We start from the raw sequence: 20,237 nt of genomic DNA, 5'->3' as shown, positions 1-20,237 counted from the left end.
AGTAATGGGGCCATAATTCAACTTAACAATATCTGCTGGGGTTAAATCCAATGTTAATTTTACACATAAATCTCCACACAGCTTCGCAGCAACCTTTATCATTTCTTCATATCCAGGGTTCTTTGAAAATACAGTGGCCATCTTCATGTTACCTAAATCTTCAACTTTACCTGTACCATGATTTAGTTGTTCCACAGTTTTATTCACAGTTTCACAACTTCCAGAAAGTGAGGGATGCAAGTTTTGGAGACTTTTCAGTGTTCTGGTGATGCATGAAAAATTATACTGAATTTAACATAAGTCATTTATCACACATGTATCATAGACGACTGTTTTCGCGGCTTCAAATGAGGCTGCATCTTCAGAGTCCATGGCATGCAGAACGTTCTTAATACAGTCTATATATTCAACATAATATTCAACCGCTTGCAACGACATGCCCCGCCTAGTTAGAATCGGCTTAGGCGGCAATGGAATCTCTGGATACATTTCTTTTAAAAAAAGGAACTTTCCTGTGGGCTTTGAGAAAAACATTTTTCACTGAGAAAATCAATAAATTTACTTTGGGGTAACTGCCTCTTACCACTTCTGCCACACGATGAAAGGCAAGTGCTACACATGTTAAATGAGTCATCTTAGGATATACAACACATAATGCTTCTCCGGCTTTTATCGTATAAGGTGCGGCATGGCTAATAAAAAGTAACACTTTATTACACTTAATGCCCTGTGGCCAGAGGATACCCATAGCCTCACTGAACAGTTTTGCTATAGTTTTGTTATCGCACTTTTCTAGAACATCACAGTGCAAGAGAATCCGTTTACAATAATCTTCACTTAACAAACCAATGATTACATTGCCAATTAGCCTGCCTTCTTTGTCTGTTGTCTCATCAATGGAAACCCAAACTGGACCGTATCTTCCAAACAGTTTCATCGTATATGGCTGGACGGAACGTTTTCCTGAACGTTGACTCATCTGGGATGGATCGTTTAGTATATTTCACAAGGAATTCCCTGCAGCACTGATTATTCAGCTTGAAGAGACATGTGTGAGCAGAGATGACAGCACGGCAGAGATCGGTGTTGAACTTGGACGTTACACTGGAAGTTGCTGGTTGTGTCAGAAACAACTGTCTCTGCTTGGAATCTCGTTGTTTGTTAGCCTGGTGTTTACTGCTTGAAACGTGCTGTTGCACAAGGAAGTTTTGAGTAAATGTCACTGTACAATGACACAAATTACAAAATAATATCTTAATGTCAGTTGATAAACAATCTTCTTTAAATTCTGATATGTAACTTTTCAGTTTTAAACTCGTTGACTGAGCTACTTTAGGCATATTGTAACAACGTTAATGTCTTCAATGAATATCAGTATACAACTGCACACACTGAATGTACAAGAACACTACGATCCGTCTCACTGCTAATTCAAAAAGTGAATGACTGGTAGTGAACTAGATGGGGTTATGAAGCAATCAAAGGGAATGCCTGAATCACGAACTAATCCGGAAACCACTAGCACCTCGTCGATGAATGAGATTTCCCTAGTTACGAAATTACGGCACAGACACAGTCGATGTTATGTAATGCAACTTATCAGTGCTGTGTGATTCCGATAGACACAGTACTGACCGACTGATCTCCACCACTTCCGAGCTCACCCTCTCTCTTTCTTCGCACCGCTTATCAGCTTATTCTATCAGCCCAGACGTGCACAGGCATGATAATGACCTGCACACCAGTTAAAATATTATTTTTTTTAATATAGATTTTTAATTTTTCTCCATTATTGAGAGGACTGCTAGTTTTATGATATTTAATACTTTTTAGCCGAAATATGGATTACATTGGTTTTTAAGGACGAAGAATATAAAATGTATGTGTTAAACTCCAAAATATGGAAAATGAATACTCCATTTTTCAAATCCACACGTCATGATTCGTAAAGATAATGCAAAATATAATTAATATTAGCTTCCTAAAGAGATATGTATTTACATTGAAATTTGTTCCCTGCCCATTACATTCGTTGCATCGAAAGGCTTCCTGTGTTCGTTAAAATTATACAATGAAGTATTAATAAAATTATAAAGTAAGAAACAGTTAATGGTAATTGGTTGTTCTCCCATCTTCTCTTCTGATGTAACACAGGTGAAGTAAAATTTCCCAGTTCAATCGGAAGGATTTGAATCAGCCTCATGCAAAATCAAAACAAAGGCATTATGAGTATTAAAGTATATTGGACCTGGACAAGCTAAAGTGTATGTAATATATGGTATATATTGCTCACCTTGGACAGCGTGTTGAGAAGCTACATTTTATGAGATGTTATGAACTAATAGTGATGGGTGGAGTATAGTGTGGTAGGTTATGTCTGGTGGGGACAGGGGGAGGAGCGGTTTGGGGGAGGAGATGATAGGAGGAGTTGTTTAAGGCGGGTCCTGTGAACAGTGTGGTAGTGGTTTGTAACGTGATTGGGTATTGTGTATTACAAATCTGATGATGGCAAGTAACAATGTGATTAAGCTCTACATAAATACAAATTTAATTAAATGTTGTGTAACCAATATGCGGCTAATTCACATGCTTACTTGGTAGCGTCCATCACATTCTGGAAAGAACAAGTAGTTGGACACAAGTTACAAACAAGAAGATGGCTCATTGTCTGTTCTTCACCACATTCACATAGAGTGGTGTCACAGACAAAACCCCACTTTCTCATGTTGGTCTTTGTTCTTCCAACCCCTGAACGCAACCTGTTGAGTGTCTTCCATGTTGACCAGCTCCGCTCGTGTCCTGAAGGAAATCTCTCGGAAGGTGTCATCCATTCTGCAAGATGGCTGGATCTGGAACGCCATGAATTCACTCCGATATTCGATGGTGGATCAGTAAGGCTTTCAGTTGTATGGAGAAAACTTTCCCTTGACCTGAGCCATTGGGTTGCTGGTTGGTACCCATATAAATTATGGGTCGTCAGGTTCAGCACTTTAGATTTCTCCACTCTGGATGCACACTCACGGCAAATATCTACAGGTGAAATACCTGCTAGACAATAAACTTTATCAAGTGGTGTAGATCTCAAACATCCTGTAATAAGTCTGCAGGTCTCATTTAAGGCAACATCCACTTGATTAGTATGACTAGATCTACACCAGACAGGGCAGGCCTATTCTGCTGCTGAATAACAGAGAGCTATTGCTGAAGTTCTTAAAAGGAGAGGATGCGCTCCCCATGTTGAACCTGATAATTTCCAGATAATATTGTTCCTTGCAAATACTTTCCTTTTGTTGTTCAGACAGTGTGTTCCATAGGTTAGTGCTCGGTCAAGAGCTATGCCTAGATATTTGGGAGTGAAGCCGTGTTCCAATATTTTACCATCCCAAATCGCTTGCAATTTTCTTGCTGTCTGTCAATTTTTCAGGTGGAAGGCACAGACTTGTGTTTTTGATCGGTTTGGCTTTAGTTGGTTCTCTTGGAAATAACCACATATAATTTGGAAAAGCTTCTCTTCTGCAAATTCAAACGTTTCCTCTTGAGCTGCCAGAGTGACATCATCGGCATAAATAAAGCTCCTTGTCCCTTATGTGTGAGGCTGATCATTGGTGTAGATGTTGAAGAGTATAGGAGCTAGCACACTCCGTTGTGGAAGGCCATTTTTTAAGTTCCTCCATTTACTCCTCTGGTCTTGGAATTGAACAAAAAAAACTTCTGTAGAAAGCACTCAATAATTTGGGTGAGTTTATAGACTTTTGTTCTACTGTGCACTTTACGAAGCAGTATATGGTGATTAACTGTATCGTAGGGTGATGTTAAGTCAACAAAAACTACTCCAGTGACTTTGTTGGTTTCATATCCGTCTTCGATATATTGTGTGAGGTGCAGTACTTGGGAAGTACAAATTCTCCCTGGTCGAAAGCCGGCTTGTTCTCGTATGAGTAGTGGGTCCATCAGTTCAGATAGTTTGACCAGAATCATTCTTTCTAAGATTTTGTATAAATGGCACAACAAAGAGATTGGTCGGTAGTTCTTCGGATCACTTGCATACTTCTCAGGTTTAAGTATTGCTATAACTCTTGCATTTCTCCAGAGTTTAGGAATTTTGCAATATTTGATGCAGTTGTTGAATAAATCCAAGAGCAATTGCTTACTGATAGGACCAAATCTTTTGAGTTGCTCAATACAAATATCATCAACACCTGCCGCCTTACCATTTTTGCATTTATTCACGCTCTATGTAGATCTTCCATAGCAAACTGGTTAGAGAAAATGCTGTTTCCCTGATTAGTCGGCTTTTCTTCTTTTTGTTTTGATCCTCTCCCAGCTTTATTTGATTTGCCACTCTCCACGAGCTGACTAGCTATTTGATTTGCAGAAAGGTTACTATGTAGTAAGGTCATAGTTGTATCATTACTGAGGTGTCTAAGTAACCTCCACGTGTTGTAACTGTTTCTTCCCATATCCAGCTCTTCCATTAACTTAATCCATTGGTTACGTTTGGATTCTGAAATGGAGGAAATAACACGCTCTCTGCTGTGGATAGTTTTGTCACTGAAAGGATCTTTTTTGAAAAGGTCTTGATATTCCTTCAGCAAAGTGGATGTTTCAGAGGTAAGACCTTGAATGTAACTGGTCCTACATCCTCTGGGAATAGCTTTTCTGAAGCAATACTGGACGACTTCCAAGAACTCTTCATATGCCTCTGGAATGGACTCAATTGTTGTAATTCTCTCTTCAAGCATTAGGTGAATTTTTGCCAGTCTGCCTTCTTGAAATTGTAACTTTGCCTGAAGTGCAAGGTGTGTGGGCAGATTGCTGGTACCAACTGACACATAACTGGGCGGTGTTGTGTGTAAGGAATCTGTGTACGAATTGATTTTATGCCTTGATTAGCTAATTTCTCGCTCACAAAAATAAGATCAGGGTTGTATCCACGTTGCCATCTACCACTATTAACTGATGGAGGAAGTTTATTATCGTGGATGAAGGATAGTCGATGAAGTTCTGCCCACTCTAATACGGCACCTCAATTTGAATCATCTTGAGAATAGCCCCAAACAGTGCTATGACTACTGAAAAACCAACAATAACAGATGGTTTCCGACTGCTGAAATTAGGAGGATTAAATGAGAATAACTCATTGGAAGGCTTGTAAACAAAGGAAAATAACTTTAACAGTAATTATTTCAATGTTATTTTGTTCTGTGATGGAAGTTGTAAGAATCTTAAGATCTGGCTTGGCGAAGATAGCACTACCGTACGGCCGTGAGGTCTTCTGGCCACTAATTTCATTCCCCGGATCTTAGGGCGCCATTGATGAATGTCCCTATGTGTTACCTCAACACATAATAAATCACATTTCTGGATACAACAAAGGTTGTGTAATCAGTCTCTTTACACGTTGATAATCCTTCTATGTTTACAGAAATAATTATAATGATTGGCTCTGATATGAGCCTCTCCAGATTGTTGGAAAACATCTTACTCATCTTATATGAATTGTATTGTAGTTTATATCTTTGAATAGGTGCATATGTATTCGATTTGTGGTCTATTTCCTGTTGCCCTGCTTACTCGTAACTTATGCTTAACTTTTGGACACTAGTGTAAGTGGCATCCACAGTTCCCAGACAACAGTATAAAAAGAGAAATGCTATCTACTTGCGCTTGTTAGTAAACAAACATGGCTGATGATTATGTAGATATCTTCAAGTGGTTAGAAAATGATATTGAGAATGATTTTTCTTCATAAGACTGTGCTATTTCATATACTAATAATGATAGTGTTAGGGAAAATGATTCTAGTGATGACGACAGCATTAACAATGTAAACGGAGACCGAGGTGGTGTGACTGCTTTTTGAGATGGATCTTCCACATGGAATTTTCAAACATTTCCAATACACAAAAAACAATTCCATTCACAGGTGTTTCTATTCTCAGTGCCATTGTTCTGAGAAGACTATATTAGATGTGTGTAGAGAAATTCTTGGGGATGAGTGCTGGGAAATGATTGCGATAGGAACCAATGACTATGGTGCTTTCTGGGCAAATAATTTGATGAGAAAAGTCTGAAATGTAACACTAAACGGTATCCTTGTTTGGTTGAAGAGATAAAAGCATATTTTTTTCTGATAATTCTCATGAGTCGGGTAAGAAAACCTAAACTCAAGTTGTGATGCTCTAACAGGAAGGTTAAGAAATTAAAATATTTTCAGAGGCTATGACCTTTGAAATGTTCTGTCAAATTTCATGATTTCTGCACTTCTCTAATGACATGTTTACAGATCTAAATGACCGTCTAAAAAAATAACACCACTAATTCCATATTTGCAAGCAAAGTTTCAGAATATCTACAATATTGGCAGAGATACAGGTATTGATTACAGTGTTATGAAATTTCTAGGTAGACTCCCATTTGTGCAATACAACCCTTCCAGAAAAGCTACGTTTGTTATTAAAATTTATAAACTCTGTGAAAGTGCTTCTGAATACCGTTCCCAGTTCAAAATGTATAGCAGACAAAGCAAACACGGTGTTATTACAGCAACAAAAGCAGCAGTGTACGAACTAATGGAAGCAAACTTGAACAAGCTCATATATTTTTCTTGATAACTAGTATGTTTCTCCTGAACTTTTTCACACCTTGTTGGAGAATGGAACTCATGCTGTGGGTACCGTATGCTGTAAAGGGAAGAACATACCTCCAGAGTTTCACAGAGTAAAACTGATGAAAGGAGAAGCTATTACTATGACATATAATAATATTCTTGCCATAAAATGGAAAGACAGAAAGGATGTGCATTTACTTTCAACTGTTGATAAGGACTTGGACATTGATGTGAAAATTCAAAGAAAATGAGGTGGAGGAGAGGAAGTAGTAAAAACCACAACTGGAAAATGAATCTAGTATATCGTCCCCATAACACGATGGACTATCAAGAGTTATAAAAAGATAATGCTGTAACTATTGAATATGGCTATCTTCAATTCATACATTGTGATCATGAAGGTTACTGGCAGGTGACTGCATTATACAGAATTTCTCACAGCATTTGCCGAGCAACTGTTGCAGAGTGTTGCTCTCCTGCTAAGGACAACAAAAGGAAGAACGCCCAGTCAGGACAGCCACCTGCGGCTTCAGGCAAATGTATGGGGATATTATCCATGCCCATTCCTCCAACAGAGAGGAAGAAACATCCTCTAGGTCCTTCAAAGTATGGAAGGGTCATAAAATAATGTCCAAATTGAAGTGGCTATGTGAAAAATGTGGTAATCCACTCCATATGGAGAGCTGCTTCAAGAAATTTCACACGATGATTCACTACTGAAGTCTGAGAAACACTTAATGAATAGTTAGGCATTGACCTGTGATGTATTTAGCTTAGAAAAAAATGCTGCTTTTAACAAATTCTCAATATACAAAATTAAGATATTATCTTCAAAAATAAATAGGTTTCTTCCCAAGCAGGATAGACATTAGTCAGGTTCCAATGGGTTAATTAAAGTATAGTTTGAGAATTTGCATGGTTTAAAGGTGGAAAACCACAGAAAACCACCTTTGGAAGAATGGCTGAAAGAGAAGTGCAAGAATGTTCAAGGCTTTATGGTCCTAGGAAAAGTAGAAACTGCATGCAGGAAAATCAAGGAAGCCTTTGGAGAAAGGAAAACTACATAAGAAAGAGTAGTGATGGGTGATACAACAGTGCCGATAGATTGGATATGGAGGAACACAGTCAACAGCTTGCTGATAATCCTAAGAAACTGCAGTCAAAGGATTGGGCTCATTTCGTATGTGCATCTTTCCCACTGCATCCAAGCACATACACTCAACGAGAGCTGAGATGGAAAAAAGACAAAGCAGAAATATGACAGGAACATATCCAACACCAGTATCAAGCTAAAGAAGTAGATGATAGAATTCTGGAAAAATAAGAGGCTGTTGATGCGGATGAAATGGGAGTCCCAATTTTGAGGTCAGAATTTCAGAAGTTTTGAAAGACCTAATAATAAAAAAGGCAGCAGGAATTGATGGCATACCCTCAGAAATACTGACTGCCTTAAGGGAAATCAGTATGGTGAGGTTATTCCCTTTAATGGGCAAGATCCATGGCAAAGGAGAACTGCCATACGATTTTAGGACAAATGATGTTATATCTATTCCTATGAAAACGGTGCTGACAAGTGTGAAAACTATCGCACCATTAGTTTAGTCTGGAAAGACAATTTGACACTGAGTTGGAGGACATCAATTTGGCTACACAAGAAATGTTTTTGCTAGTTGTTTTACGTCGCACCGACACAGATAGGTCTTATGGCGACGATGGGAGAGGAAAGATCTAGGAGTGGGAAGCAAGCGGCCGTGGCCTTAATTAACGTACATCCCCGGCCGTGGCCTTATTTAAGGTACATCCCCAGCATTTGCCTGGTGTGAAAATGGGAAACCACGGAAAACCATTTTCAGGGCTGCCGACAAGAAATGTAATAACAAGTGAAGCAATCCTAACTTTACATCTGATCTTAGAGGATTGAATTAAGAAGGACAAGCACACATACATAGTGTCCATAGAACAACAAAAGGCATTTATTATCAGATACTGAGAAAGAAGATTTATTTACAATCTGCACAAAAATCAGTCTGCTGTTATAAGAACTGAAGACCTTGAGAAAGCAGCAGTATTGCATAAGGGAGTGAGGCAGGACTGGATGTTCCCCCTCTTTTACAACGTTCATATAGAAGAAAGAGGCAGTAAAGAAAATCAAAGAGGAATTTGGAAAGGGTATCGCAATCAAAGGAAAGGAAAATGAAATTGAAGTTTGCTCATGATATTGTTATTTTATTTCAGACTGCAGAAGATCTGGAGAAAATGTTGAATGGTAGAGACAGAGTCTTGGGGAAGGAGTACAAGACCAAAATACATAAATTCAAAATGAAAGTAATGGAGTGCAGTAACATGAAGTCATCTGATGCATGGACTTTAGAAGGTAGTAGATGAATATTGTTACTTGGGTAATAAATAAACTAATAACAGCAGAAGTAATGAGGACATGAAATGCAGACTGCAGGCTAGCACAAGCAAGGAAGGCCTTTCTTCAGAAAACAAACTTGCACCTTTCAAACAGTGATAAACAGATTACTTAACTGTTTTTGAACACATTTGTCTGGAGCATGGTGTTGTATGGAACACTAACATGGACGATAACTACTCAGGAAAAAAAGGTAGAAGCTCCTGAAATATAGTGTTAAATATGAATACAGAATGAAATTCGTGAGAGATCAATTTGGCTAAATTTGACAAGAAGAGATAGAATGATAGGACATATCTTAAGACAGCCAGAACATGTTCAGTTGGTTTCTGAGGGAGGTGTAGTCAGTAAGAACCGTAGGAGTAGACAACGATATGAATATGACAAGCAGATTAGAGCAGATGTAGGATGTAATAGTTATCTAGAGATGAAAATGACACAACAGGATAGGGGCTCTTGAAGGGCTGCATCAAACCAAGCTTTGGACTGATGACTCTCAAACAATAACAAGTGAGAAATTGTGTCCTGCTTAACAGAGATTGCAGTTCGTTTCCAGGAAGACATGCTGAGAACCTGGTTATATTCATTTAGCAAGATGAAAAAGCCAGTCAAGTACACTTATAAAATAGACTGTATTTAAGCCAAACGTGGACATACTCTATTACACCCTTCTGCATATCACCCAGAATTGAGTCCCATTAAGCTGATAGGAACAAGTGACAAGAATGGGATTTCTGAACCAAATGTGGTGTTCAGAATGGAAGCCTTACTATAATTTATGGTGAACACATTGCTTCTAATACAAATGAGGACTGGAAGTAAAATTTGTGAGAACGTAAATAAATTTGAAGATCAGTAATTTCAATTGAAGGTTTATTGGACCATGGTAAACATAAACGTGGGAAGTGAAATGGACAGAAATAGTGACAGTGATGGAAGCAATACTGAAACGCAAGAGAAACTGGTAACAAAATCACAGACACTGCCAGCGGAAGTGAAATAGGCATGGATACAGAATATGATGAAACAGTGGGATGGGGATTCTCTAAGAGATTTAGTATGCCTAGATATAGTGACAGTGAATGACCATAGTCTTCTATCAAGTGATTAACATACTGAGTTATGTGTAATATGCAGTTACGTGTATAATTATTGGAAGTATTTGTGAAAGGCTTCTTAACAGGAATACTATAATTAATGATGACAATGCATTGTACAATATCCTCACCTACAATCTCCTACATACCGGTATGCTCAAACCTAGTCCATGTAACCTTCCACTACAGTGCACTTCCTGTCATGCACTTAAATGTGTGTTCTCCACAATTTGCAAAAGCTGTACCCAAAGATTGTGACTTTGTCTTCAATACAACAAAAGCAATGTAAAAAATAAATCTACACCATCAGAAATTTTTCTGATGTACAATATACAGGTAGACAGGTTAAAAAATTATGGTATATCTAGGGAGTAACATATGAACATTGTGCTGAAATCAAATGCTGGACCTACAAAATACCGTAGAGTCCTATATATTTTATTACCCACAGAAAAGAGAATCAACACTTTCAAGATGTGGATATATAGTGGCAAATTGTGTAATTCCTCTGGGTTACTTTCATGTTGCACCAACGGATATAGGTCTTACGCCGACAAAAGGATAGGAAAGGGGTTGGAGTAGAAAGGAAGCAGGCATGGCCTCAATTATGGTACAGCCCCAGCATATTAATGATATGAAAATGGGAAACCATAAAAACCGTCTTCAGGGCTTCCGACTGTGTGCTACCCCACACGAGGTGTCGACCTCAGCTTCTCAAGACAATTTAACTCAAGAGGCTGAAACACATGTATCACATTATGAGGACTCCTAAAAAGGACAGTCTGTTACAAGTAATATTTTGAGGAAAAAATTAATGCAAGAGAGGACTTAGAAGAAGACGGACATCTGGGATCAATATTTTGAAGAAATGGGTTGGAGCTTTTTGGCACATGACAAAAGGAAGATAGCCATGCTCATAGCCTAAATCTGGTTAGGATAAGGTAGCAGTAACAGTGAAGAAATCAGTCACCAGTTTCAATGCAGTGGAAGGACTTGGAACAATGATAGCTGCTATGTATTACCTAGCATAAAATTTAGATGTACATGAACAATATATGAAAATCATTTCAAAATACTGGAAATCTCACTATACATCTTTCCAAGGATCATCAAAATATCTGCTTTAAAATGAGGAGTTGCTCAATGAAGTCTATTCAGCTGCTTGTTACAATTTCCATTAACAGAAAAATGTCATCAAAATATCAGATTACTTCAAATGTGTTCACCTGTGTTTCTCCTGGCACTGTCAACTCTGATTTTGGTTCTTCTTTCAAATGCATCTCTTCTGATATAATTTTGTAATTGTCCTGTAGAAAAGTTAATATATTAGGCAATTTTTTCAGACACATCAGGAAATGTATCTATATATGAGTGTTAACAATTCACCAGTTGCCAGTAAATGAGTCAGTTTCAAATCTTCATTATCATTTGTCAGAAAATCTTTATGTCGAGTATCCATAAAAGCATGACAACTAAGAGACCTTTAGAAGTGGAGGCATGTCATGTTTGAATGCTCAGAGTGATTTATAAAGAGTAGAACTATTATATAATATTTAACCTTCCAAAATAACACTGCATGATCACAAAAATGTACAGACATACAAATAATCTGCTCATTATAAACAAATCAATTCTGAAATATTATGAACTTTACAATTTATCACTGTTATCTTTCACATCCTGTACCAGGAAATAAAACTCAGCAGGAAAATGTATCTTCCATATTTCCTCTTGTAAATGAAGTGCTCAGCTTGAAGGCAGGGAAGATCCTCAACAGCTCTACCATCAGCTGCCATAGAGAGCTAGGTGTCACTGAGGAGGCAAACTAAGGAAATGAAGAGTAAGGTAGCTTTCCATTGCGTTCCTCCTCCAGCCAGACAGTGCTGTTACATACCAGTCTCTCATGTTCACTGAACTGTAAACACAGACCAGCTATTTCACATCTTTTCCTATAGGATCTGGCAGTATTAGCAATGGTGTTACCCATACTGCACATATCTCAGTCACTTTCATATTGTATGAGGCAAGGATGAGACTGAGACCCAAAATGCAAGCGACAAACTTGTCCTGGGCAAATCCAGAAGACAACAGGCAATGAGCACACAGTATCTCAACAGACATGGATTAGGGCAGGCCACCTCATATGGAAGTCATCAAGGACATAAGTCTTAAACAACATGGAAAATACAAACAATTATTCCAATAGGTTATGTACAATGACAGGCCTGACATCAGTGCTCCTTGTGAAGGCACAAGTACATAAAGTCAGCTGACAGGGATACTGCAATTTGCTTTACGCTACAGAAACACAGATAGGTCTTTCGGCGACGGTGGGAGAGGAAAGTGCTAGGAGTGGAAAGGAAGTGACCATGGCGTTAATTAAGGTGCAGCCCCAGCATTTACCTGGCATGAAAACAGGAAACCATGGAAAACCATCTTCAGGGCTGCCAACAGTGAGTTTGACCCACTAGTTCCTGAATACAAGCTCACAGCCGTATGACCCTATATAATGTTTGGGATCAGCACTGCATGTTGATAGTTCTAAAATCATGAAGAAGTCGTAGATCAAATACATAAATCTAGTACGGAGCAAGTTCTTGAAGAGTAGCAAGACATATGTGTATACTTTGTGAACTACAACTGAAAATACATATTTGATCCTAGACTTCTTCATAACATTGAATTTCCAACATACAGTGCTCCCAAAATTGTTATGGTGCTTCTTAGACAGCATCTGATGGAATTTTTTCAACTTTACATTTTGTTTACCTGTTTTGCCTTTTGCCTTTTGTTTGTCTTATATATTTATTTGCAATTGGCTGAAATTTCAACACACAGTGCTCCCTAAAGTGCTTTAGTGCTTCACAAACAGCAACTGATAGAATTATTTAAACTTCACATTTTATTTATCTGAGCATTGTCTTTTATACTTATTTGTGATTGGCTGACAATGACCAAGAATAATGGTCGAAACCGGTACCAATTATAATTATGTAGGAATGTAAAAATTACATTTCTTATTTTAATAGTATTGAAAGTTTGAACCATCATATATCTATTTTTAACTTAATAGTGTGTAAAATATACCTCTAAATCAATTAAATATGTGCAGGATTTGCGTCTTTTGCAGTGTTACATAATATCAGCTTCATATCCACACAGGCGGTACTGAATTATATACCTACAAGACTTTATTACATGCTCCTAATCAACACAAACTTCGAGGTCACTTCACTGATAACTTCAGGCCATGCTGCCAATGAGCAAAAACGCGGACTGCACTAATGCAATTTTAATCTTGTATTGTATATGAGGAGTCAATAGAGCCCAATAAAGGTATAATTCTTTTGTAGTGCACAAACACTGACACATGTGGATTGGTGCAATGTAGTGAATCTACTAGAAACACAACCTTTTCTTATCATCATGGTTGAATTGCACAATATGGAAGATATGACGCATTTATTGTTCTTTGCCTCAGTGCTTTGACATTCATGTTATTCAATAGGAGCCAGTTCAAAAAATTTCCAATAGCCACAATTCTTCTTCTTCTTTCCTCGTTTTGGCCTGCTGTGGACCACGTTATTTCAACCGTTTGCATCCTTGAACTTAAATTCTTTCCCAGTACTCAAGCATTCTCGTTCTGTGAGCCTCCTTTCTTTCATCAGTCCACTTCTTGCCTGTTTATTACCATCATCAATATTCTGAATGGCAAAATTAAGATAAGAAGGACCATTCCTTGAAAATTTTGTTTTATTCTTATTCTAATAGCGAGACTCTTCCTTAATGGGGCTGACTGATCAAAAATCACCATCAAAGAGGTGAACTAAAAGTGAAGCAACACTCAAATAAGATAGCATTTTTGTATATCATGTAATAAGGCAATAAACTGATGATTTTATGCAAGAATGCATTTAGTATTTTGTATTGCATAAAGAACAGAGAAATCTTCCACATAACTTCAGACCATGCTGCCAATAGTGGCAAACATGGACACTGCACTAATGCAATTGTTATCGATGAGCACATTACGGACAGGAATAGATACATACACACATTCATTATAGACTGTTATTCCTTTTGGTGTTCAGTCAGCAAGCCTCTGTGAATGTACTAATCACCACAACAATCCCCCATGTCCAACTAGTTCTACATATCTTATCTTTATATCATTAGAAACTGAGTCTAATCATCACCGCCTTGGTGTCCCTGTATTCCACTTACCCTCCATGACCAACTCCATCATTCTCCTAGGTAACCTATCTTGCTCCATTCGCCTCACATAATACCCACCAATGCTTCTAGACTACAGCTCCATCCATAGGGTTCAATCCTAATTTAGGCTGTATTTCTTAATAACAAGTACCCTCCTGCCATTGTTCCACCCTGCTTTTACCAGCAATCATTCTTGCTACTTTCATGTCTGTTACTTCTAAATTTTGAAAACATTATCCTGAGCCCACCTTGCCTGGTCTAGTGAATATTAAGATACCTTGATAATCGTTGCAATCCTTCCTCTTTGCCTGCTTATAGGAAGGTGCAATTACAGCTTCCATCCAATCTGAAGGTACCTTATTAACACTCCATGATAATCTTATTTTATGAAGCCTCTCCAACCCTTCCTTCCCACTACACTTCACAATTTCAGGTCTAATTACATTTATTCCTGCTGCTTTATGACAATGGAGTATATCTACAATCCTTTCCTATTCCTTAAGAAAATTTCACCAACATCATTGCTCTCTTGACACAAAAGTTGAGAAACAATAGGGATTGCAAGTAATATATGACACAGCAAAGTTGCAAAAGAAAGACTGTGTTCTATGACTCAGAAAATTATTCATGATAATTAATTTGATGTGAGTGTGATGCTGTGTTGTCTGACTCATCAGACTACTCACAGTGGTATTATGGCAGCACGTCTACTGTTTCATGTGAATATAAAAACTGATTAAATCTAGAGTGATTTACAATAAATTTCAAATTCCTCTCAGGTATAAATAAGTTTCACACAGGCTATGTGCTTTAGGAATTAAGACTGTAAGGCATTCTGAAAAGACATCTCTCTCATTAATCCTCCGATCAAAATAGTGTACATGAGCAGGAAGTTTTACAAATAGATTTCCAGTAAGGTTGGTAGATTTCAAATTAGGTTGGCCATGTATATTTTTTGGCAGAGTAAAATCACTCTTTCAGTCTTCACATAAATCTCCAGTTAATTCATGGATGTTGAAATTTGATTGCACCTAAAAACAATCCATGGATAAGAGGATTCTAAATGTGGGTTCATATACATCCAGTATTTTTCAGTTACAAGAACTCAAACAACAACAACAACAAAAAGAAAGGCAAGACCCATAAGCTAAAAATATTTAGGTATCATTATTATATCTGAAATGGATAATTAATAGAAAATACTGCCACAGATGCACAGTTGTTACAGTTTATAAATATAGATTACAGTCATTACTAATATGCATGGTTCATCAGAACATGGACTAGAATGATGCAGCTTTCCATGTCAATTTATCCTGTCCTACCAGTTTCTTCTCCAACTAGTGCAGTGTTAAACGGATATCAGAAAATTTATATTTATTCCCCTCATGGCATTCGTATTAACAGACGGGTAACAGTAACTGCAAAATTGAACTATTTTAGTACATTTACCCTGAACAAGACAACAGAGGATTTTGAACTTCTAGTGTTCTACCGCTCATTCATAATCATACAATACAGGGGATTAATATTCCATTGCTGTGGAGTGGCATACGGTTTTGTGTCGTCACTAAAAACTGCTAAATATTTAAACTCCGATGTAATTATGCCGAAAATAATGATTGTTCAGTTATGTTAGGTTTGTGTTCTGTAAACATGACAGGGCACTTCACCCATTCAGAGGTCTTAGGGATAGCACTGTAGCTGAACTAATATTTACTACAATTCTTTTATCATATTAACATTATGGCCTGCCCTATCATTCTAAACCTCTAGACGTGCTCCTAAACTAAATTAATGAAATCCTGCGGGAAATAGTTTCTAAAAAGATAACAATAATAAGATTGTTACAACATTCCTTAAGTTATGCTCGATTTCATAGAAAATTAATAAAGCTGGCCCTGGCGGTTTAAGGGGCAACGTGCCCGCCTGTCACCGGACGGTCCCGGTTTTGATTCCCTGCTGGATCAGGGGTTTTACATTGTAAATGATTAATATCCCTGTCCTGGAGACTAGGTGTTTGTGTCATCCGTAACGTTCCATTCCTCACATTCAACACTCTACACCTGTTCCATTCCAATTACATGCAGGTTCATATTAGATGGTGCAAATATTGGCAAAAAGATCTCTATAGGTCGATGCCCTGAACAAATATCATTAAAAAAATAATAAATAAAGCTGTTGCAGTACCTATAGCCACACAATCAGGTCAGGTGATACCAGTGTTGTAATATCATGGTAGAAAAAGATGTGGTAACTATTTTGCCATTAACTGGTTTTTAATTGCAGTATAAGGTGACTTTTCATTTCTATGGAATATTTAACCATCTCACTATCCACATGTGCCCTGTAAATTCCTCACCCTAACAGCAAATAAGTGTAGTACTCCCCTAGATTTATCCATCTGTGCAATCTCAAAAGCAACACTTCATAAAGATTTAAGAGTATTGTGACAGTGGACAATCAAATTATCAAAGTTGAATATCGATGTTATAAAATATTTTCAATCAGTAGTTAAAGATGACTAAAAATCAATAATGAGCAAGCTTCCCATATAAGCCTAAATTTAAATCTGTTCAAGCCAAAGAGGATAATGTAGAATTATCAATACTGCATTAATAGACTCGATACCCTGATGATTTTAGGCGAAAAGGAAGCAATCAGTCACAATCAGTAATTTTATCATGAACAGTAACTTAAATGTCACTGGAGGAGTTTTACCTAATGATAAAAAGTCCATAGCACTGATAGGATCCAGAATCAGCACTAAGTTTCCTTAAAGAATAGGGCCAGGTCAGTTAATTTACACTGAACATAATTAGTGTTTTGTAACCAATCATGAAACTATCCATGGGGAAAAATAATGAATCTAAGGTTCCAATGCCAACAACTATCCACTATTTCCGACAACAATGAATGACATCCAGCACATAATATACTATGGGTGATGGTGTGGTCATCCCTGAAAATATATTATCAGTTTCAAATTTCGTACAATTATTTCACCCGTACATGTTTTGGGAGCCCCAAATTACTTTATCAGTGATTTCTACATCACAAATCAATATTCCCCATATCTTAAGCTCTAACATTATTCATCTATGCATAAGACATCATCAATATATAACATCATTTTTAACACATACACACATAATGGCCATTTCTTGATAATGTTTGTTGTAATGGAACACTTTAAAACATTTATGAAAAGTTCAACTAGTCATTCTTACGCTATGTAACAGTTTAAAACATGTATTAAAAGTCAGATTGTTTCCTTAGAAAAATCAATCAGTGGTAAAATGTTTCTTCCTACTTTTTCCTGTTGTAGCCCACTTAAGTGTAAAAGCAAAGCAAAGTCATCTCCGTACAGGCCATGAAGGCCCTTGGAGGGGTGGAAGGTAAAGGCTTCCACTATCCGTAACCCCGGCACTTGTTGGGGTAGAGTTGCTAGCTATAAGCCCGGCCGCCTTTGCCCCCAGGAATTAACCTGATGCTCATTTTTGGTGTAGGATGAGTGAACCTCAGGGTCTTATGCACCTCCGGAAGTGGAAGTCTCGTTTCTTAAATCTTACGACTTCCTGGAGGGGATTCGAACCCATGTCCCTCCGGGCAAACCAAACACGCCTTTACCGCCTCGGCCAGGCAGCCACTCCACTTAAGTGCAGGCCTATTAAAAAATTAACTATTATATTTTTGTCTTGTTATCCCTAGAACACTTTCTAGAATGAAATGGTTTTTCATTGAATTATTTGACACCTTAAGATCTAAACGTGTAAATCATTATCATGACAGATGGAATCTTTCTATGTTGGTGTTGAGCTGGAATTTCAACAGAGCGGATCAAATGTCCCATCATGTCCTTGAATTCATGGCTATTATTTGCTCTCCTTGCTGTAAATTATTGAAGTGGAGGAAGAATACCAGCTTACCAGCCTAACACTTATTGATTCTATGTCGTGCAAACTAGCTTTAAAGGTTCTGAAACACTAAGATGACAGAAATGGTTCCCCAAGAGGCTAATGTATTTGAGCACCTTTAATACCATCAGGGTGATAAAAGATTTAATATGCCAACTTGAAACCAGAAGGCAAGCCCTCCACAACCTGAGCTACTGAGACTGCCATTTTTCCTGACAAGAGCTATAAAGCAAAGAGAGATGAAGAGAAACCCACTTCTTCTTCAGCTTTTAGACATGCTGTGCCTAATAAAAGGTGCATACTTTTAAATTCTGCATTTGTGTAACCGTAAATAATATACATAGTCAATTTGAGATTACTATACAAATATATATGTGCCTTAAGAAAAGACAGCACGATTCTCATATATCTCCTGAACATCAGTTAAAAGTAGAGTTATTTAACCAATCAAACTCAGATGACTGCTAAGGGTTTACTTGTAATCACTATATAGTTACCTGGAATGATACTTACGCATGAAGTATTTGAAGTTTCCTCAAAGCAGATTGGTTCCTCTTTGACCTTTACTTCCAAATCCATTTTAAATAGTGTGCGAAGGTATAGACAGTTTTGGGATGTAGATTACTTCCACAGACCTTGCACTGAAACATGACCAACAAACACTATTATTGCTATCTTGGAGGTGAAGCTTCCATGGTGTGAAGAATTATTTAGTTTATATTTCCGGGTTGAACCGTGTTGTTGGCAATACATCCCGTGCAGTTTGCTGATGTTTCGAATACATTGCAGTATTCTTTGCCAAGGCGACTGAAATAGTGATGAGTCAGTCTTCCAGGCAGCAGTCACAACTGCAAGGGTGGCCCTGACCTTAGTCTTTTATATCCTAGCATTTCTGGCTGACATGAGCCTCTGGCTGTCTCGTGAGAATTCTGGAAGGTATATGTAACAGCCAGGTAGTGGGGGATTGCCCGCGCTGTCATGTAAACACGCAGGCCGAGACCACAATTACATAACAGCGCGCCCAAGCCCCCACTACCAGGCTGTTACACATACCTTCCAGAATTCTCACGAGACAGCCAGAGGCTTATGCCAGCCAGAAAGGCTAGCATATAATAGACCAAGGTCAGGGCCACACTTATAGTTGTGACTGCTGCCTTGGAGACTGACTACCTCGGATCGAGTATGGGTATTTCATCGCCTAGACAAAGAATACTGCAACGTACTCGAAACTTTGGCAAACTGTACGTGATGTACAGACGACAGCAACACGTTTCAACCCGGAAAATAAACCAAAGTATTATTGCTGTTTTGCAGTCAAGTCTGTAGTTTTAGGTGCATTGAAATTGTGCTCATAGCCACAGGACCTTCAGTTTTACCTGGAAACTGAACCTCAGGGATAAACATTTTCAATGAAAGAACATCCCACACCCAAGGAATGGGATTCATTTGCGCACCACATGTGAAAAGCCTGTGACTATCCAATTTACATATTGCCCACTACACTGGGAGTCTAATGACTGGTTTGATGTACCTTCTTTTTTCATGATTTGTTTATATCATACTGACACCGATAGGACTTATGGCATTAAGGCTAGAAGTGCGAAGCAAGTGACTCAGGTCTTGAGTGAGGTAGAGTCCCAGCATTTCTTTGGTGTGAAAATGGGAAAACACAGAAAACAGTATCTAGGGCTCTGACTTCCTTCGCACTCCTAGCCCTTTCCTATCCCATCATTACCATGGGTTATATCTGTGTCAGTGCAATGTAAAGCGAAGTGTAACAAAAAAAACAACATTCTACAAACAAACCTTCGAAACTAATCTTTTCTTGCTCCACTTGCAGGGAAAATGATCCACTTTTAGCCACTGTGAAGACACAATTACCACGCCCTGTCCCTCCACTAGCTATATTGGCTGTGTAACTTTTGTACTGCTCAATATAGAACTCACTCTCTTTACACTAGAGTCCAGTGGTGATTCAGATA

Source organism: Anabrus simplex, chromosome 10 (genome assembly GCF_040414725.1).
Source record: "Anabrus simplex isolate iqAnaSimp1 chromosome 10, ASM4041472v1, whole genome shotgun sequence".
NCBI classification, from domain to species: domain Eukaryota; kingdom Metazoa; phylum Arthropoda; class Insecta; order Orthoptera; family Tettigoniidae; genus Anabrus; species Anabrus simplex.
Note: the sequence above shows the minus strand (reverse complement) of the source record.